Below are 22,114 nucleotides of genomic sequence, written 5' to 3' on the forward strand. Positions count from 1 at the left end.
TCACTTCTCAATATAAAGGAAAATAATCTTTTTATTTCATTTCTTTAAAGAAATGATTTTTACAGCAATATTCTTTGAAATGCAGCTTATAGAAATTGTGATTTAACAAATACAAAAACAAAACGCACATCTTTCCACAGAACTAAATATTTTAAATTACATTTTAATACGTGTTGATGTATTATTCCAGAGTGGTAGTCTTGATAGTCTTGAATCAGTACCCGATATAAAACAAATATTTAACAATATATTATTTACTATTTGTATATTTACTAAAACAGGAACATTCCAACAGTGTATAATTAAGAAATTAAAAACGTAATAGTTTAATCAAATTAACCACGTCTCTATAAAGTGTTTTAATCATTAACGATATATTGAAGGAAAACGCTTCCCTTAATTTCTACCACTAGTAGCAATAATACAGTTCAAAACTGTATTTATTTAGACAAAGAATAAGCAGCTCTGAAAAAGTCCTTTACTTCACTTTAAATTTTAAATTTTTAAGTTAAAATATACTTTATTTTTAGTATCAGTTAAGCACCCGGAAGTAGATTACAAAATGTCTTCAAAATGCAGATTACTGCAGCTTTTTGTTTGAAAGCTGCAGTATTTAAAGAAAAATGTTCGCTTTGGATGTTAATGCTTTTAAAAACGTATTTTAAAATCTCATTTAACGGTAGGTCGCGCTTTTTATAACCATGGTTTTGTAAAAGAACTGAAAAAAGACAACCGTCACATATTTATAATAATAATAATAATAATAATAATAATAATAATAATAATAATAATTGCTTACACTTATATAGCGCTTTTCTGGACACTCCACTCAAAGCGCTTTACAGGTAATGGGGATCCCCTCCACCACCACCAATGTGCATGTGCAGCCCCACCTGGATGATGCGACGGCAGCCATAGTGCGCCAGAACGCTCACCACACATCAACTATCAGTGGGGAGGAGATTTAGAGAGAGACGCTTCATTTCTGAGGCGAGGAAACACCTTCCACAAATAAACTGGGATCACTTCAGAAAAAAAACGTACTGTAAGGCAACGGGGGCTCAGGCGGGCACCCTTGCCGCATTAGGTCGGCCCCCCACCGTCGGGGGCTCGAACCCGGGACTCCCGCGTCTCTCTGCAGTGACCTAGCCCCGTGAGCTAAAGAGAGATCTCTCCACAGCCCAGTAGCTGTAGTCCTGCTATCACAGGGAAGGGCGGTGACGTCACCTGCTCTGGTACGCCGGCTCTTACACAGTGCCTGTCGGCGTAAGCCTTACACTCTCCCTCCGCTTAAATCGCCGTCCCCGGCGAAGGGCTATCCCACCCCGCTTCTAACACCAATGTAACACAACGGGGGCTCAGGCGGGCGCCCTCGCCACATTAGGTCAGCCCCTCACCGTCGGGGGCTTGAATCCAGGACTCCTGCGTCTCTCTGCAGTGACCTAGCCCCATGACCTAAAGAGAGATCTCTCCACAGCCCAGTAGCTGTAGTCCTGCTATCACAGGGAAGGGCGGTGACGTCACCTGCTCTGGTACGCCGGCTCTTACACAGTGCCTGTCGGCCGTAAGCGTTACAGTACGGAAATTCTCTAAATGAACGGTAAAAGATTCCAAACTGAATAAAAAATACTTTAAAAATAAATATCTGGATGTGTGATTATAGTGAATTTAGTGGATGAATTAAAATTAAAAATTTCGGATTCAAACAGAATCCAGAATAAAAATACCGATCTGTCTCCAAGATACACAGACGTGACGCCATATATAAACATACAGTACTTTAAATCGTAAAAAATAACACGCTAAACTGTTTGTGTCCTTTCTCCTAATCACCCCATGATGTACTTGAGTTTTACAAGGTCCGAGGTCTCGTTTATCTCTGAACTGAACTTTTCTGCCAACACGGCAGTGTTTTTAAAACTAGCCTTTCACTTGCGTTCTTAAATCACCCTTTAACATCATTACTATAGAGCCTCCATTAATTTGAGTCGTCTCCTGATAACCCCCGCAAAACAAACCGGGAATGTGCTGTACAGCTGTACTGATACAGTATAGGTGCAAGGATTACACGTGTACAGAACCGTGAAATATTCTCTGTTGGATTTGGAAGTGTTGTATCACAGTGAATGTACTATGACACCTGCATAAAAACCTCTGAAGTAGCGAATAATAACGTTTAATTTGCATTCTTGCAAAACCCGCAGTACAGTTCCCCCGTCTTTCGGGGGAACCGAAATGAAAGTAAAAAAACAAAGTTAAATCTTATTTTTTATTACATTACAAAATAAAAATGTTTCTAAAAATGTTATTTTAAAATTGGAACAAAACTTCCCATTAGAAATTGTACCATGGTACATTTATTGTACCAGTACTATGGTATGGTCCCTGGTATTTTTGACATTACCATAGTACATGTACCATGGTAGAAGTACCGTTGAGTATGTGGTACGTTGAAACCTATTTTATCCTATGATGTTTTGACAGCAGTATGGTATAAGTATGGTACTTGTAGGGGTACCATGGTACATAAAACTAGTGTTATGCCCCAACGAGCTCCAGCACTGCTGCATTAGCTCCACCAATTACCAATGCGCATTCCGCACATGCTGGAGACTCATTGGGGCCATCCTCAACAAGATCAGGCCGGGGCTATCAGGCCAATTAGGGAACATCGCAGTTTTTAAGCCCTGAGGAATCATTCCTCAGGGCTCAGACATTGAGTCCCTAACCCTGCCTTGAGTTTGGAAGTGTTGTGTCACAGTGAATGTACTATGACACCTGCATAAAAACCTCTGAAGTAGCGAAAAATAATGTTTAATTTGCATTCTTGCAAAACCTACAGTACGGTTCCCCCGTCTTTCAAAATTAAACGACCTTGGTGAAAAAGTGCATTTGATCTGACTAAATGAAAGTAAAAACCTTCAAGTTCAATATGATTTTTTATTACATTAAAAAATACACATTACAAAATGAAAATGTTTTTATATTATTTCTTAAAATATTTTGTTCTGTTTTTTTTCGGTTCGGTTACGACCGTACAGTGGTGTGAAAAAGTGTTTGCCCCCTTCCTGATTTCTTATTTTTTTGCATGTTTGTCACACTGAAATGTTTCAGATCATCAAACAAATTGAAATATTAGACAAAGATAACACAAGTAAACACAAAATGCAGTTTTTAAATGAAGGTTTTTATTATTAAGGGAAAAAAAATCCAAACCTACATGGCCCTGTGTGAAAATACTAAGTGCCGGACTCTATCACTGTAAGTGATAGGTCGGGTGTTCAAATCCAGCTATTGTGATGAGTTTTCTTTTAACAAACATTTCCTTGAAAAACCAAAATAGCAATATTCTGGACACTCTTTTGACTTTTTTATATTTCTAAATATTACAACATGTTCGAATCTAAGTCATTTATTAATAACGGATAGTTGCAAACTGTTACCGATATCATTATCATCAATATGTGAAAAAAGCTGTAGCTCAAATCCTGCTTAACTAAAAATTAGACACAAGAAGAGTATTATTGGACAATGCTGTGTGGCTAAAGAAATCAATAACGATATTAATTCAAAGATCTAAATATATTTAACGCATACGCCTGACATTAGAGAGTGTGTCTGTTCGCCTGCACGGTGATGTCACCGTCTTTCATGTCACACCGTCTGTGTGGTGTGACGCAGTGGTGGCCGGGCACGGTGCAGTGTGCTGGCAGCTGTGTGACGCAGTGTACGGTGTGGGCACAGTGCGGTGCGCTGGCAGCTGTGTGGTGTGAAGTAGTGGTGGCCGGGCACGGTGAGGTGTGTTAGCAGCTGTGTGGTGTGACGCAGTGGTGGCCGGGCACGGAGAGGTGTGCTGGCAGCTGTGTGGTGTGAAGTAGTGGTGGCCGGGCACGGTGAGGTGCGCTGGCAGCTGTGTGGTGTGACGCAGTGGTGGCCGGGCACGGTGAGGTGCGCTGGCAGCTGTGTGGTGTGAAGTAGTGGTGGCCAGGCACGGTGAGGTGCGCTGGCAGCTGTGTGACGCAGTGGTGGCCGGGCACGGTGAGGTGCGCTGGCAGCTGTGTGGTGTGAAGTAGTGGTGGCCGGGCACGGTGAGGTGCGCTGGCAGCTGTGTGACGCAGTGGTGGCCGGGCACGGTGAGGTGCGCTGGCAGCTGTGTGACGCAGTGGTGGCCGGGCACGGTGAGGTACGCTGGCAGCTGTGTGACACAGTGGTGGCCGGGCACGGTGCGGTGCGCTGGCAGCTGTGTGGTGTGAAGTAGTGGTGGCCGGGCACGGTGAGGTGCGCTGGCAGCTGTGTGACGCAGTGGTGGCCGGGCACGGTGAGGTACGCTGGTAGCTGGTACCCTATTAATAAAATTCTAAAAGTATGCTTCCGTTTACTACGATATCGAGCGTATTCGCAGAAAAGCTTAAAACTATCACTTTTCTCACAATACTGTATAAACATACAGTAGCATGGTCGGAATAATAATAATTGCTTACACTTATATATAGTGCTTTTCTGGACACTCCACTCAAAGCGCTTTACAGGTAATGGGGACTCCCCTCCACCACCACCAGTGTGCAGCATCCACCTGGAAGATGCGACGGCAGCCATAGTGCGCCACAACGCTCACCACACATCAGCTATCAGTGGGGAGGAGAGAAGAGTAATGAATCCAATTCATAGAATTCATCGATGGGGATTATTAGGAAGCCATGATTGGTAAGGGCCAATGGGAAATTTGGCCAGGACGCAGGGGTTACACCCCTACTCTTTTCGAGAAATGCCCTGGGATTTTTAATGACCACAGAGAGTCAGTCCCTCGGTTTTACATCTCATACGAAGGATGGCGCCTGTTTACAGTATAGTGTCCCCATCACTATACCGGGGCATTAGGACCCACATAGACTGCAGGGTGAGCGCCTCCTGCTGGCCCCACTAACACCTCTTCCAGCAGCAATCTTAGTTTTTCCCAGGAGGTCTCTTATCCAGGTACTGACCAGGCTCACACCTGCTTAGCTTCAGTGGGTTACTAGTTGTGAGTTGCAGAGTGAAATGGCTTCTGGCCATAAAAACGTGATCCCACACGACCCAGATGGGACTCGAACCCACAATCCCCAGCTCCAGAGGCTGATGCCTTATCCATTAGGCCACTGGGTCACCACAAAGGAAGCAAGGAGCACGTAAAAACGTTTTTGAAATAACCACATGTAAGACTGATGCTTAAAATGTTTAGGGAGAAATTAAATGAAAAAAGACCAGCAATATACAGTTTACATAATATGTTTATGTTCCTAAATTAATATCATTTATGACCTTTAGATGCGTTATGCTCTTTTTCTTTTTATGCTCAGCTACTAAAATGTCCTTTTAGTGGTAAAATTCCATATAAATATTCAATACTAAGCGGATTAAAACATGCACAGTAAAGAGATTAAATGATTAAATCTTTCCACGACCGACCAACGCACCACAAGTGCCCCTGTCGGTTATTTTGGCCAGCCAATCACGTACCGCTGTATGACGCGTTGTGACGCGCTATGATGTAGGGATTTGCCCGCGGTACGGGTTGGTATGGCTTCTGCAGGATGGTTCTGAAAAGAGTTTGATGTGGGCTTTATTTGTTTCTTTGTTGATGGTGCACTCTCCTGAGAACAAATCTGGAATTAGGCCATTAGATTTACGCTCACTGACCACTTTGTTAGAAACACCTACCTATTAAAAACACCTTGTAGGTACACAGTTAGAGACTCTAGCTCATCTGCCTACCTAATGAAGTGGCCAGTGAGTGTAGGTGTTCCTAATAAAGTGGTAGGTGACGTTAAGTTAAGGTTAAGTGTTTTTTTTTTTTACGTAGTGTACATCGGTGGACTCATTGTTAGAAACACTTTTCTCTTATTAATACGATGTCCTTTTCCGAATTCCTCTGATGTCTCCTTTGTACTTATCAGCCTGTTCCTTATTTCAATGTGTTCAGCCTTGTCATCTGTAGGAGACGACACTCTGTAACTCACTTAACCCTACACAATGAACCTTACACTACTACTAAGGGGTCGCAGTCTAAAGAGTTAGCTAACGTTACAGGAAATGATCAGTAGCGAACTCTATTCAAGCTAGAAATTGATTAAAATAGTTACAATAATTATCGACAACTACTGCTTAACCTTACTAACGTGGGTCCATTTCCTCTAAGTTAGCAATGTTTGAAGAACCCGAAAGTTCACTAAAAATTATGTTGGGACTAAGAAGCGTTAACCTAGAGCTGAGGACACAAAGTAACGTTAGCTGTTAGCTAGCTACATCTAAAATACTGACGCCAGCACGTGACTTCTATACGTGCAGCACTCTCGTTTACACCAGGAACAAGTTACAAAAATGTAGCCACACATGCCAAAAAGTAAAAAAAAAATTAAACCAGATCTGTCATATGACAGAGAACTACAAATCTGTATCACACAGCTTATTTATATTTCCATGTACTTTTGTGTGTAAATGATTTATTAAGTGAAAACCTTACAATAATTATCTTTGAGACCCGTTTCTGTACCCCAGTTCCAACCTGTGAGGTAGGTGTGAACCAGTGCTCAGGCTCTGTGTGTCTGCAATATGGCGACAGTAAAACATCAGTATCTTTTTAGAGAGGTTCATGACAATTTTTACAGGTCATTCATTTGTATGTGTTTTATCTACCACACTCGGCTACAGTATATTGTATGTATGCAGTACACCCCACCCCAAGACACTTCCTATCCCAAGGACTATTAACGACAACTTTTCCGTCCTACAGGATGATCCCTCCACTGGGGTCCTCTTTTCTGACCACCCCATCATCTCTTATCGCCGATCACCTAATCTGCGCAGCCTTCCTGTTCACAGCTCCCTTGACCACCCTCAGCAACCATCCACACCAGGCACTTTCCCTTGCAACAGAGCTCGCTGTATCACCTGCATGTACACATCTAACACCACACTCATTTAAGGCCCCTCAGGACAATTCCTGATCACCCAGATCACTTCCAATGAATGGAGAAAATTTAGAAGAAGAGTAGTCTGTCGTTAAGAGAAGGGGGAAGGTGTGATTCTACAGTAGCTGCAGGATAATTTTGGTTTTGGTAGTCTTTCTGATGTATGAGTTCGGAAAACCATCTTTGAGAACACAGACGGAGAGATTAGAGTGGTCATGGCTCTCAGAAGTGAAATGAGAAACAATGGGCTTGGAGAAATCTTTAATTTTCACAGCCCTGACATTGTTCTCTGAAGCAGTCTCCGGGTCTCCTTCCTGTTTCTCCAATGTAGATGGCTGGGCATTTACTGCAAGAGATACAGTAAATAAGGTTGCTGGAGGTACAAGATACCAGGATGTTGAGCGAGAACTCAGCCCAGGGCAGATGTGGCACCTGACGTAGGTTTCCAAGTCCTGGTTCGCCCGTTCTGTTTGTCCATTCGTTTGCGGGTGGTATCTGGAGGACAGGTCAGTCCTGATCTGAGATGATGTTGTTAGGGAATCCGTTTAGCCGGAAGATCTCCTTTATAAAAATGTCCGCCATCCGAGAAGCGGGATAAAATGAGCTGCCTTGGAGAATCGATCCACTACTGTTAGGACAACTGACTGTCCTCGGGATCTAGGAAGGTCTGTGATGAAATCCATGGACAGGGGTGGGAGGGATTGGAGGAGTCCAGCTAGGGCTTGCCTGGGGTCCTTCGACATCTGGCAGGGAGTGCAGTTGGAGATGAGGGTCTGCACGCCCAGGCGCATTGAGGGCCACCAGAACTTCCGTTGGATGAGTTCCAAAGTCCGTTTGACCCCAGGGTGTCCAGCCACCCAAGATGAGTGCCCCCATTTCAGTACCTCCGTTCTGGCCTGTGGAGGTACAAAAACTTTACCTGGTGGAGTTTCAGGAGGAGGGGTGGTGCCACGGAGTACCTAACAGTCTTTTCCACGTCTAGGAGGGTAACTCCTATTACTTTCTCCACCGGGATGATGGTTTTGGGTTGCTCTGGAAGGTGTTCAGGTAGAAACATTCGAGACAGGGCATCCGCTTTTCCGTTCTTACTCCCAGGTCTGTAGGAAACTGAGAAGTCAAAACGCGAGAAGAAGAGTGCCCGGCGTGCCTGTCACAGACTTAGCCTCTTGGCTTGGCGAATATACTCAAGATTCTTATGGTCTGTGAACATGAGTTAGGGGTATTTAGCACCTTCCAGTAGATGCCTCCACTCCTCCAGTGCCAGCTTTATAGCCAGGAGCTCTTCCCAAGAGCAGAGAAAAAATAAAGGCTAACCGAGAGGCATCACTCGGAAATGCAGAGGGCTGCAGAGACATGGCCATCTCACATTGCATGAGGAAGCCTCGACACTGGTCTGGAGCCCCAGAGAAAGGGCTCGGAGGTGGCAATCTTGGCTCATGCTCTCTTGCAGGAAATGGTGGGAAAGATGGCCACTGACCTGTATCCTGAGACTGAGGCAGCGTCTGAGCTGGAATCTGGGGCTGAGGCTGGGAAGCAAATCCCCCTGGGGTAAAAAACTGAGACCCGGGTTCCGAGGCGTGTGACTGAGGCTGAGGTCCCGGCATCTGAAAACCAGGAACCTGCCGCTGAGGAAAGGCTGAGACCACCTGAGGTGAGCACTGACCTGTAGGCTGGGTTGGCAACTGGGGAGGCCCAGGGCATCGTATCCATGGAAGAGGTGGAAGGAGTGAACCGTGGAGCCTCTGGAAGAATTTCCTGGAGCAGGGTTCTGAGGTATTGTGCTGCATCAGCGGCGCTGTGTCCTAATTTCTTCTGCCGCCTCCTGGCTCTAGACTTTGGTGGCTCAGACATTCTGTTACGCCAGGCCCAACAAGGTGTTGAAACGGGCTCGGTGGAAATTAGAGTCAATGAGCCAGGATATGCAGCAATCAAGGTTCTTTATTTTAAGACTGAAAAATACTTCTGAGAAGCTGAAACTGAGACAAACTCAAGGCAGGGTTAGGGACTCAATGTCTGAGCCCTGAGGAATGATTCCTCAGGGCTTAAAAACTGCGATGTTCCCTAATTGGCCTGATAGCCCCGGCCTGATCTTGTTGAGGATGGCCCCAATGAGTCTCCAGCATGTGCGGAATGCGCATTGGTAATTGGTGGAGCTAATGCAGCAGTGCTGGAGCTCGTTGGGGCATAACACTAGTTTTATGTACCATGGTACCCCTACAAGTACCATACTTATACCATACTGCTGTCAAAACATCATAGGATAAAATAGGTTTCAACGTACCACATACTCAACGGTACTTCTACCATGGTACATGTACTATGGTAATGTCAAAAATACCAGGGACCATACCATAGTACTGGTACAATAAATGTACCATGGTACAATTTCTAATGGGAAGTTTTGTTCCAATTTTAAAATAACATTTTTAGAAACATTTTTATTTTGTAATGTAATAAAAAATAAGATTTAACTTTGTTTTTTTACTTTCATTTCGGTTCCCCCGAAAGACGGGGGAACTGTACTGCGGATTTTGCAAGAATGCAAATTAAACGTTATTATTCGCTACTTCAGAGGTTTTTATGCAGGTGTCATAGTACATTCACTGTGATACAACACTTCCAAATCCAACAGAGAATATTTCACGGTTCTGTACACGTGTAATCCTTGCACCTATACTGTATCAGTACAGCTGTACAGCACACTCCCGGTTTGTTTTGCGGGGGTATCAGGAGACGAATCCAATTAATGGAGACTCTATAATACTGATGTTAAAGGGTGATTTAATAACGCAAGTGAAAGGCTAGTTTTAAAAACACTGCCGTGTTGGCAGAAAGGTTCAGTTCAGAGACAAACGAGACGCTTTTCCGAGCCGGACTCAAGGTGCTCGTCTGTCCCCGGACCTCCCTATCAGGTGTGAAGGACACCGGGCAGCGGCCTTGTGTGTGAGTAGACTCTGCCCCATAAGAAATTGTACCATGGTATACCATGGTATACTATAGTACTCTGGGTACAATATGGTATGTACCATGGTACATCTGTGGGTACACTATGGTACATTCATTGTACCATAGTGTACTATGTTATGTACCATAATAGTTCCATGGTACATTTAAGTGTACCATGGTTTATTTTACCACTGTGACAAATGAATGTACTGTAACTGAGTGTGGTAGACAAAACACATACAAATGAATGATCTGTAAAAATTGTCATGAACCTCTCTAAAAAGATAATGATGATTGACTGTCGCCATATTGAAGACACATAGAGCCTTTGCGTTTGAGTTTTGTGATGTGCTGCTCCTGCTCAATGCAGCTTTGTAGTCCTTGGAACTTCACACTGTTTGTCATATATCAGATACTGTTTATAGATTTTTTAATTTTGCCATGTGTGCATACGTTTTTTTTAACTTCTTCCCAGCGAAAACGAGAGAGCTACACGTACAAAACTCACACACTGGGGTCAATATTTAAAATGTTCTCTCGTGATCAAGTAGTAATTGACATCACAGACATTTACTGTGACAGCCAGCATCTTTGTACCTACAGAAGCATAACAATATGTATGCACTTTTTGATTTTAATGATGGTGCCACAGATGTGGGCAAGCTAAACATGCTAGAGGGAGAATATTATCCGGGTGACCACAACAGAAAATACGTGGTGTGGTGGATAAACCCTAAAAGCAGCAAGAAGACGGCTCACGCTGCCACTGTCCTTGCAACAGGAGGTAAGTGCTCTTAAGAGTCAGTAATTAGGTAACACCTAACGTTACTTTGTATCCACAGCTCTAGGTTAACGCTACTTAGTCCTAACATAGGCTCATTTTTAGTGAACTTTCGGGTGTAGCGGCGAGGCTTAATAATAAGGCAGAATTAAGTGTTTCTGAGCTTCCCAAATGAGGCCCCATTTCTCTGTTCATCTCTGTGGTGCAGCCACAGAGAAACTATTCATGCAAGATGTTTTCTTTTGATAAGGACAGCTCCCACAGGGGGATGCACTTAGCTAAGCCTGGCTATCATGATCAATGGTCATCCATTGGCGCCTATCTGTTTAGGGAGTGCCAGTTGGACATCTGGACTGCATTACTAAGTGTCAGGAGTAAGTGACTCATATCTCACCTTGATCAACCAATCAGGGACTGGTAGGGCCGAGTAACCCACGTGGGACTCTGATGCCCATGGAACTTTCAGCCAATCAATGAGCTGAAGTTCCTCCAGGTAAAAACAGGCAACACAGAGAGCCTGCGAGATTCAGATTCAGATTCAGATTCAACAAGATTCTGTGGACTGTTCTAAAGGGAATTCAAAGGAGAATTCCAGGGCAGGACGGCCCAGGAGCAGAAGGCTCCCAAGGGCAGGACATTCTCGCAAGCGCGCCTCCTGACCATCCTGAAACTCAGCCCGGACAACCACTGAACGGCCAGTGTGTCCGAGTGCCAGAACTTTCCTTTGTTCTAAGAGTCTAGAGTGGAGGTTGCCAGAGCAGGCCAGCAGCAGGCCTTGTGAACAGGTCGGAACTGTGGACAGCTGAATTACTATTCAGAACTAGCTCTTCATCAGGAACGAACCGGTCCTCTTCCTGACTTGCTGGGACCCACAGTCATCTTTTCTCCTGTGCACAAACTTTGCTAGTTAAAGCCAACAATGAGCATCAGCAGCGCACCGTCGCAAGCCGCACAGCACAGCCTGGCACGGAGCCAGAGAGCGCGGATTGGACAGCAACAGCCTGCAACTGTTTCCTTGTGCCCGCAGGAGATCTGAATCCCCAGAAATTTGATGAGTATTCAACTTCAATGCATTACAGCTCGAGAATTCAATTGTTATCCAAACTAGTTGATATCAATTTAATTCCTAAGAGTTATGTACTTGTTTTGAGTATCTAATGTAGAAGTTATAACCAAGTTCATTTACGAAACGGTCTAAATGAATGAGCACTATGAGCATCATCCCCCGGGCCAGGCTGACCATCACAGCTGACCAGGTGAAGAAGGAGCTGAAGAGGCTGCACGAGGGTAAGGCCATAGGACCAGATAACATCTGTCCCAGAGTTCTGAGGGCCTGTGCTGATCAGCTGAGCGGAGTGCTCCAGCGACTGTTCAACCTGAGCCTGCGCTTGGAGAGAGTCCCGGTGCTCTGGAAGACATCATGCCTGGTCCCTGTACCAAAGAAAGGGCGCCCCTCTGTCCTCAACGACTACAAACCAGTTGCACTGACTTCTCACGTCATGAAGACACTGGAGAGGCTGGTCTTATCCCACCTGAGACCCCTGGTCAGCTCATCACTGGACACCCTACAGTTTGCCTACCAGCCCAGTGTTGGTGTGGAGGATGCGATCATCTACATGCTGCAAAGGGCCTACTCACACCTGGACAGGGCTGGCAACACTGTAAGGATCATGTTTTTCGACTTCTCCAGTGCCTTCAATACCATCCAGCCCTTACTTCTAAGGAGGAAGCTGGAGGAGATGCAAGTCGATGCCTCCATGACCTCGTGGATCACTGACTACCTGACGGGCAGACCACAGTCTGTGAGACTTCAGAACTGTGTGTCTGAACTGGTAGTGAGTAACACAGGGGCACCTCAAGGGACAGTTCTTTCTCCATTCCTCTTCACCCTCTATACTTCGGACTTTAAGTACAACTCAAAGTCATGCCACCTGCAAAAGTTCTCAGATGACTCTGCAATTGTGGGATGTATCAAGGGTGAGCAGGAGGAGGAGTACAGAGGACTGGTCAGCAGCTTTGTGGAGTGTTGTGGGGTGAACCACTTGGAACTGAATGTTACAAAGACAAAGGAACTGGTGGTAGATTTCAGGTGGAAAAAGGTCAAACCTACTCCTGTCTACATCCATGGGAGTGGCGTGGAGATGGTGGACTCGTACAAGTACCTGGGAGTGCACATCGACGATAGACTGGAATGGTCTAAGAACATCGAGGCCATCTATAAGAACGGACAGAGCCGACTTTACTTCTTGAGGAGGCTCAGGTCCTTCAATGTGTGTAGTAAGATGCTACACATGTTTTATCAGTCGGTGGTAGCGAGTGCCATTTTCTACGCAGTGGTGTGCTGGGGCTCTGGGATTAGAGCAGTAGATTCCAAAAGGCTGAACAAGCTCATCAGGAGAGCAAGCTCTGTCATTGGGTCTGACCTGGACCCCTTGGAGGTAGTGGCTGAGAGGAGAATGATGTCCAAACTAGAGGCCATCATGGACAACTTCTCCCATCCCCTCTATGACAGGCTTGCAGGAATGAAGAGCACGTTCAGCAATAGACTGATTCATCCACGGTGCGACAGGGAGCGCTACAGGAGGTCATTCTTGCCGTCTGCCATAAGACTGTACAACGCATCCACCTTGCGTCTTGGCAGAGGCAACAGTGACAGTGACCTGTTTCTGGACTAAACGCATATACACATCTACTGCTACATCTGTTCTCTTTCTTTTTCTTTTTCCCGTTTACAACCACTTTTGTGCAATATATGCCAGGGACCTGTGCAATACATTTATATTTATATTTATATCTATATTTATATCTATGGTCACATCTATATTTATATTCATACGTGTGATACGATTTTCTGTGAACTGTTCTGTTCTAGTTTCCTCTTGTGTGTCCGGACTGTGAGTAATTCTTGTATTGTATTGTATGTATTGTACTATTATTATATAATTCGTTACACTGTGGCTGTTGTGTGTGTTAAGCTGCTGTTGCACTGCAATTTCCCTCACGGGATCAATAAAGTATCTATCTATCTATACTGAACGTATGTCCTCTTGATATGTAACTCTTTGTAACTGACTGAATATATACCTTTTGTATTCTGATAACCCTCTCGATAAGATCTGTTAGTTTTACATGCATATTCTATGTATAAATAAATGTATCCTCGTGTATTAGTACCTGTGTGTGCGCGTTGTTTGAGTTATGTCGCATGGTTGGATTCTAAAGCCATCAAAAGAATCAACTTTGTGATTTACTGCTACAATTAATAATTGTCTCAGTAAATGCCCAAACCCTACAGAACTGGTGCCTTCAGAGAGCCACTATGATTACATATTTGGTGTCCCTGAACCGGTTTTCCCTACACGGGTATGTGTAAAGCCATTTGCAGTTCTAATGCTTTATCATTGAGCAGAAGGTGCACACATGTACTACAAGCAAGCACACAGGTAGCTCAATTGTTTCCTTATGGCTGTTCTCCAAATGTTGTCTTTCTCTATAAAATGTCCAGCTCATCACATTGAGGGATCGCTGTTCCCAGGCAACTGCAGCAAAATACACAAATAATCTGATGCGTGGCTTGTACACTACGGCATAATGGCACCTCACTGTGTCCTGGGCTCTTTGTCAACGGTGAAACAAGGCCACCCCTGTCCCGAGAGGAGGCTGAAGCTATAATTGGTGAGTGTTGATGGCTTAGGTTATATTCTGAAATCATCGTTTAGTCTATTTTGTTCAGGTAAATAATATTTTTCTGCTCTCTTTCTCTCGTTAGCTGAAGTAAAGGCTGTGTTCCCCGAGAAGACCCAAGCAGAAATCAGAGCCCTTATGAGACAGAAGCTACCTAATGCAGCAAAGATCCTGAAAGGTCAGTGTGGTGTGGGCCAGCAGAACCAGCATCATGAACACGAGCCAGTCTCCATTTAAATGTCCTGCTCCCTTTAACTTCAGCTGTGAAATTATTATTATTGTTGTTGTTGTTGTTGTATTTGTACTGTTATGATCATATTCTGTATTGATGCACATATTAATACATTTGGAGTTAACCGGTTAATGAATTTTGTGTTTCATTCCAGAACCTAAAATGTTTTAAATAGCCTGTACATTTTATGTTGGCTTTCTTGTTTCTCTGCAATCTTCTTCAGGATGAATAAAGTGGGCCTATTTATCTATCAATCATATTTTAATAACTAGGGTTATGTACCATGGTACCCCTACATACTTGTACCATACTGCTGTCAAAACATCATAGGATAAAACAGGTTTCAACGTACCACATACTCATGTACCATGGTAAATTTCTTATAGGGCTGTCCTCACACCGGGCTATCTCTGCCATACCCGAGTGTCTAAAAGTATTGATTCCAGACCAGAGCTTGTAAAACTCAAATACATCATGGGATTAAGAAAAGGGGCACAAACACGTTTAGCGTTATTTTTCCCACGATTTAAAGTATGTTTATATGTGATTGGGTAACTTGGAGACAGATCGTTATTTTTATTCAGGATTCGGTTTAAATCCAAAACTTTTTTAATTCTTCCACTAAATTGCCTTTTATGGCACATCCAGTTATTTGTTTAAAGATATATTTTCTAATGTAGCAAATTTTACCGTTCATCTAGAGTATTTCCATACGTTTTTTTTTCTGAAGTGATCCCAGTTTATGTGTAAGGTTTTCGCCTCAGAAAATGAAGCGTCTCCCTCTAAATATGATGGTTGTCTTTTTTTCCAGTTCTTTCATAAAACCACATTTAAAAAAAAAGGTGACCTAAAGTTAAACGGGATTTTAAAAGTTTTAAAAGCATTAACATCCAAAGCAAACATTTTTCTTTAAATACTGTAGCTTTCAAACAACACGAACAAATTTTGTAATCTACTTCCGGTTGCTTAATTTGTACTAAAAGTAAAGTATCTTTTGAAGTGAACTAAAGTTTTTTTTTTTGTCGAAATACTGTCTTGAACTGTATTATTGCTACTAGTGTTAGGAATTGCGTGGTCAATTTGATTAAACTATCATGGTTTTTAATTGTACACTGTTGGAATGTTCCTGATTTAGTAAATTTATAACAATGGCACTTCAAAACAATTTAAACACGTCATTATTGGCTTTAATTTGATTTTTAATGTGTTTTATATCCGGTACTGATTCAAATATTTAACTCAGGAATAATACATAAACATGTCTTAAAATGTAATTGAAAATATTTTGAGTTCTGTTGAAAGATGTGAAATTTGTTAAATCAATTTCTATCAACTGCATTTAAAAGATTTTAAATATTGCTGTAAAAATCAGTTTTTTTTTGTAGAAATGCAATTAAAAAGATTATTTTGGTTTATATTGAATAGTGATGGTTCCCAAGTGCAGCAAAGACTTGAAACAGGGTTTTGTTCAAAAGAATATTACAAATGCTTTTTCAGAGTATCATCAGATTTTCAGTATTTCTGCCTGCATAGACTATCAAACCTTGCTGCACAGAAAGCTTTAGTTTTATCTAATTATTTTCTGCTTTTTTTTCTTTATAGTTTAAATATAACTTATGGGAACAAACAAAAGCTTTTCTTTTGTATGCACACATCTAAGAGAATAAATCATTTGCATTTGCTTTGTGCTTCAGTTCTATGCTGGCTAATGGTATAATATACTGTATTTTATTGTGGGGGTTGTAAGTGAAGTAATTTTATGTTGTAAGCCTATAATTAAATCTGATTTTTACAATACTTAGTCATCCTGTATCTTCCTTTGTAACATTCGGTTTTCTGATCTTACAGTACATTCTTTCAGTTTTTGCAAAACATTCTCTTAAGTTCTTGTAGTACGTTTTAGTCACAGTAAGCTCAGCTTGCGTTTGTTAAAAAAGATGCAGCCCTAAATGAATGCAGCCACTGTCTTGAATTCAAAAGTATACTTATCACCTTAATAACCCTTTTCTGCTTGATAGCGATGTTAAAAATGGTAACTTCTAGGACTTGAGGCCAGGTTATTGTCCCTAGCATATGGTAGATGACCGTGAAATCGTACTCCTGCACGGTCTCAATCCATTTGACCCTCTGGCTCCTTGAAATTGAGCAGCCAGGTGAGGGACGCATGGTCTGTCCGCAGTTTAAACTGGGTCTCGAACAGATGGGGCTTGAAGTGGCGGACCGCCGAGACTACAGCCAGCAGCTCCCTCCAGGTGACGCAACAATTCCTCTCGGCCTTATCGAGCGCCCAGCTAAAGTGTGCGACGACCCTCTCCCCATCTGGCCCCTCCTGTGCTAGCACTGCGCCCACCCCCGTCTCACTGGCGTCTGTATCCAGCACACAGGGCAGCGTCGGATCCAGGAAGGCCAGGACGGGGGCCCCCAGCCTCTCCCGTCAAAACGCCTCCGGAGGGCCGACGCCAACGCCGCGTAGTTGTACTGCTGGTCCCCGGGTATATCCAGCAGCGCCTGGAAGGCCTTCCCCTCCAGGACCGTGGCCAAGTGGCCTGCCAACTCCACCTGAGACTAGCCCTTTGCCCCATCAGCTCAGTTGCACCGGCGCCGGCTGGACCCTGCTGGCCTGGCATCTCCTTCCCACCACATAGACTGAGGAGACATGGGAAAGGGTCCCTCTGCCGAGAGGGCCGCTGTTGGATAGCCTTGATGAGGACTGTGGCCACTGGTGGTGCTGAGGAACCGTTCCGGCCCCTGACGGCTGCTGCTCGCCCCCAAAAGGTGCTTTAGGGGGTCGCTCGGCTGCTGGGGGTACCGGCGCTTCTCTTGAGTCTCTTGAGGACCCAGACACCACAGAATAGTGTAATGGTGTAACGGTTGCTTACAAACCAGCTAGACTCCCTGGCTACACTTTCCAGGCCAAGGCTGCAACACCAATGAGAGAATTCACACAAAGTCAGTGAAATCATCCAACATGGATGACAAAGTCAAGTATATTGAGCAGGTCGTTCCTGAAATACATATCCTGGATGACCCTCCCCGACACCAGCCCCGTCCTCAGGCTGTCTAGAAAAAAAGAAACAATGCATTCGTGAGAGGGCATCGACATTGCCTCGTTTCTTCCCGGGTCTATAAACCATTCGGAACTGAAACCTCTGGAGCCTAAGGCCCCATCGTGTAATTCGATCCTTTTTGTCCATATTTCTTAACAACCAGGTTAGTGGAGGATGATCTGTATACAATATAAATCGTCTTCCCAATAAATAATATCTTAAATAATCCAGGGCCCATTTTATCGCGAGACATTCTTTTCTATTGGGGCAGCAATGGAGGCAAATCCTGAAATGAAACGGCGATAGTAACTCGCCAATCCCAAAAACATTCGTATTTGCTTCTTTGTAGAAGGTTTAGGCCAGATTCTAATTAACTGCACCTTCTGTTCTTGTGGCATGATCATTCCTCTCCCAATCGTATAGACGAGATAATTGGCTTCCTGGGTCTCTAGACAACATTTGTTTGGATTAGCTGTTAATCCTGCTTCTCTCAAATCTTCAGTTACTGCATCCAGGTGTTGTAAGTGTAGCAAACATTAGATAAGGGAGCAATTGATCCCAATTTTTATTTACTTGTTAAAATGTATCTAGTTAATCTAGTTAATCAGGTGGAAGTGGAAGGAAATGCTATATGTGCACTTACATCTTTGGCAATGGGGTCTTCAGCAGATGATGTCACTTCAGCGAATGATTTGCTGCAACTTGCTTTAGCCCTGTATCCATTAGTTCGGGTGGTGAAGCAGGAAAGGGTCTCTTACAGTGCTACCAGGTCATCAGTTGCTGCATGGGTTTCTTAATTGATGTGTGTGCGACTAAAAATTATAGAATACACAGTGTTCATTGTTCTTGATAATACCACACACATCAACAGAAACTGTCAGAAATTAATTGAAAACTGTTCTATAGTAAACATACATTCCTGAGTTGAAGTCTCCATTGCAGGTCTGCTCTCAGCCTGGGAGGGAATGGTGAGGGGTGTTATTATTCCAGGAAAGACTGATGCAGCAGCAGGACGGCCAGGTCCAGAAATTCCTCAGAGTCATCAAAACCTTCATCAACAAACGGATTAGAATCGGCCTCCAGCTCTCAATTACTGCTCTATAGTCTTGAAGAACTTCTCCAGCCCGACTGTACAGGTACTCCACTCCAATCAGGTCCCCTGCAAAAAAGAGACTTTTTAGAATTCAAACGGCAGCAGTCCATTAATTCTGTGAAAGTTATTATTAAAATGAAAGAACTTCACCTACTTCCCATCTGAACTGTAGGCAAAACTATGCATTTTTATTTTTGCAAATGTCTTTGCTCCTTTCGAAATGGTAATAAAAGCTCCTGAAAACATCCTTGTGTTGTTACAAGTTAAAGTTAATCTTACCCGTGTATTTCAGTGGCCCACAGTAAGAAGTAAATATTGTTCTACCTAATACAGATGTAGCCAATCCTGAACCCTGGCAAATCATCTGCGGGCTACCCAGTACGTGACTGGCTGGCCAAAATGACCGACAGGTGGCACTTGTGGTGCATTAGTTGTTAGTGAAATGATTGCTTCATTTAATCTCTTTACTGGGCATGTTTGAATCTGCTTAATAAAAACAAAAAATACACAATAGTATTCCACTTTCTTCATAAACATTTTATGCATCAGAATATTTCACTCAGGCACTTACTGTATTGTGGTTATTTTGAAAAGTTTTTATAATAAACTTTATTTTATATAGCACCTTTAAAGGTGGCTTCTCAAAGCGCTTTACAGGATGTCAATAACAATAAATAAGAATACACAAGATAAGACACAATTACAATTTCAACAATACAACAATAACAATAGAGGAGACCGTGGAAGGTGGTACTAAGAAGAGCAGAGGGGTGAAGAATGGAAACAGTTGAGTAAAGGCTTTTCTGAAAAAGAGGGTTTTGAGTCTGGATTTGAAGGAGTTTAGAGAAGGTGACTCTCTGATATCCTTGGGCAAAGAGTTCCAGAGCTTGGGGGCATAGCAGGAGAAGGCCCTGTCACCCATACAATGTAGACGGGCTTGGGGGACAGTAAGGAGGGCAGAATTTGAAGAGCGGAGGTTGCGAGGTGGGGAGCAGGGCGATAATAGATGTGCTCGCTCTGACTGTATTAAGCTTATATACTTTACAAAAAGCTATATTTTAACCTTTTCTATAAATACTTGCGCTCATGAGCGCAGTAAAAAACTGCATACTTTTTAGAATCATTTTAATAGGGAATATGATTTGGAATTGTGGATATAAAGAAATTAATTATATTAATTTAAGGATCAAATTAGGATTGTACTCCACTTTCTTTGTAACCATCTATATATTTGGTTACATTTTGCAACATTTGGGAACCTCTAGGGCTCATCTGAGTACATTACAGTTCTTTGGGAATATTTTGGAATGTTATAGATAAGTTGGGGAACCTCTTGAGAATGATTGGTATAATTACGGAATTTGTGTCCTTTTGGCAACACTATGGAACACTTTGTGACATTTGGGAATGTTACTGAACATTTGAGACGTGTCGGAATATTTGATTATATTTATGGACATTTTGGAACATTCAGCTACAATTCAGAATCTTTTGGGAACTTTAACGAGTGTTTATAAATCATTTGGAAAACGTGGAATTAAATTTGGATACAATTCAGAGACATTTTGAAAGATTTGGGGACATGTTATGTTTGGTAACTTTGTGGAATATTTGGACACCTTTTGGGGATGTTATTGATCATTTGGGTATATTTCACAACATTTGTGGACATGTGAACATTTTTGAATTTTCGGAGATATGTGACATTGAATATGTGAGATACAGATGTAGCCATTCAAAACGAGCAAGGTATGCTGCAGTACAACGCAGCGGGCGTGTCGCATCACATCACGTCATATCGTTATATGCCACATAATACCGCAGCTATGATAATAGTATCCGGAAACACCGTGTAAAACCGCCAGGAGGAGCTAATAAAGCTTAACCTCATGTTCAACATTTGAGCTGTCACAAGAAAACGCCGGTTTTGAATCCCAATCACTGCTGAGGGACAATCTTTATCCAATTAAGAATTTAAGTTGTATACTCTCTAGACTTTTAATTTTAAACTGTATTACAGCATTAAACATTAAAAATTTGGTAAATTTTATAAAAGCACGATTGCTCAGTTGGACAAAAGTGCACAACCTACCGCCTTTATCATAAATATTTTAATTATGCAGAAATATTTTATGCATCAAAGTCTTTACGGAAGATATTACTAATAGTATTAATAATGAATGACCTTGGACAGGCTGTAAGCTCAAAGTATTACCGTGGTCCACTTTCTTTGTAACTGTCTTTGTAAAAGAAGACTATTTTTTCATTGACAAAAAGTAACACCACAGCATTTCGTCGATCCGATCACGTATTCGTTTCCAATCATACAAAGTAAGTTTTGAGAATCCGATTCACCATGACTTTCACATGCTCATAAACAATATTAAATTAGGAACATAAATATATTATGTAAACTTTATATGGCTGGTATTGGTAGTTTAAAGAAAAAAATACACACCAGTATTCCATTTTCTCCCTAAAGGGAGGCTGTGCTATATCGTGGATATAGTCACAGTTAAAAGGTGTTGGCAGCAAAAGATCAGCTAAACAGGGAAGAAAATGCTTTCAGAGAAAACAATGTTTCAGGTGTGAAGAATACAGATCACCAATTCAATTGCAGCCTAAAACTGTCCCTACACACCCTGCCCACGCTGAGATTAGAATATACACAAGGCACTGAAAGCTTTATAGTAGATGAGGCGTTTCGCAGACATATGCATAGTACGTAATTCAGGCTTTATGAACTCGCACCTGGAATTCGATTGATTAAAAGTTTTGTAAAAACTGCACCAGGTACTAGATCTTGTTTATATTAAAGTTCTATCACTGGGCAGTGGTGGACAGTGATCTACTTTGTCAGTTACCTGCTAATCTGCTTAACAACTGTAGAAAACTATTTTATTTCTGTACGGAATGCATGTTAAGCTTACAAAATTAGTGTTTCAAATGTTTAATTAAGAACAGCTTAAACAAAGCTTAACAGCTTAAACAAAGACTCAAACTAACGAGTGTTGAAGAAGTTGTGGTGCTCTAGCAGTGCTCCCTCCAGGTGACACAATAATTCCTCTCAGCCTTATCGAGCGCCCGGCTAAAGTATGCGACGACCCTCTCCCCGTCTGGCCCCTCCTGTGCTAGTACTGCGCCCACCCCCGTCTCACTGGCGTCTGTATCCAGCACACAGGGCAGCGTCGGATTCCGGGAAGGCCAGGACGGGGGCCCCCAGCCTCTCCCGTCAAAACGCCTCCGGAGGGCCGACGCCAACGCCGCGTAGTTGTACGGCTGGTCCCCGGGTATATCCAGCAGCGCCTGGAAGGCCTTCCCCTCCAGGACCGTGGCCAAGTGGCCTGCCAACTCGACCTGAGATCAGCCATTTGCCCCATCAGC

The 22,114-nt window shown here is 43.0% G+C and overlaps 1 long non-coding RNA gene and 1 other non-coding gene across 15 annotated transcripts in view; both read right to left on the minus strand.

Annotated features, from left to right (window-relative positions):
- The window catches only part of LOC148647685 (uncharacterized), a 663,201-nt gene that overhangs the window by 587,453 nt on the left and 53,634 nt on the right, over window positions 1–22,114 (minus strand). The gene's annotated exons all lie outside the window — the stretch shown is intronic.
- Window positions 5,070–5,142, minus strand: trnaq-cug (transfer RNA glutamine (anticodon CUG)). Its single transcript has one exon. It is a non-coding gene; the product is annotated as a tRNA-Gln (tRNA).

The sequence above is a fragment of the Lepisosteus platostomus genome, chromosome 15 (genome assembly GCF_059453375.1).
Source record: "Lepisosteus platostomus isolate fLepPlt1 chromosome 15, fLepPlt1.hap1, whole genome shotgun sequence".
Taxonomy (NCBI): Eukaryota; Metazoa; Chordata; class Actinopteri; order Semionotiformes; family Lepisosteidae; genus Lepisosteus; species Lepisosteus platostomus.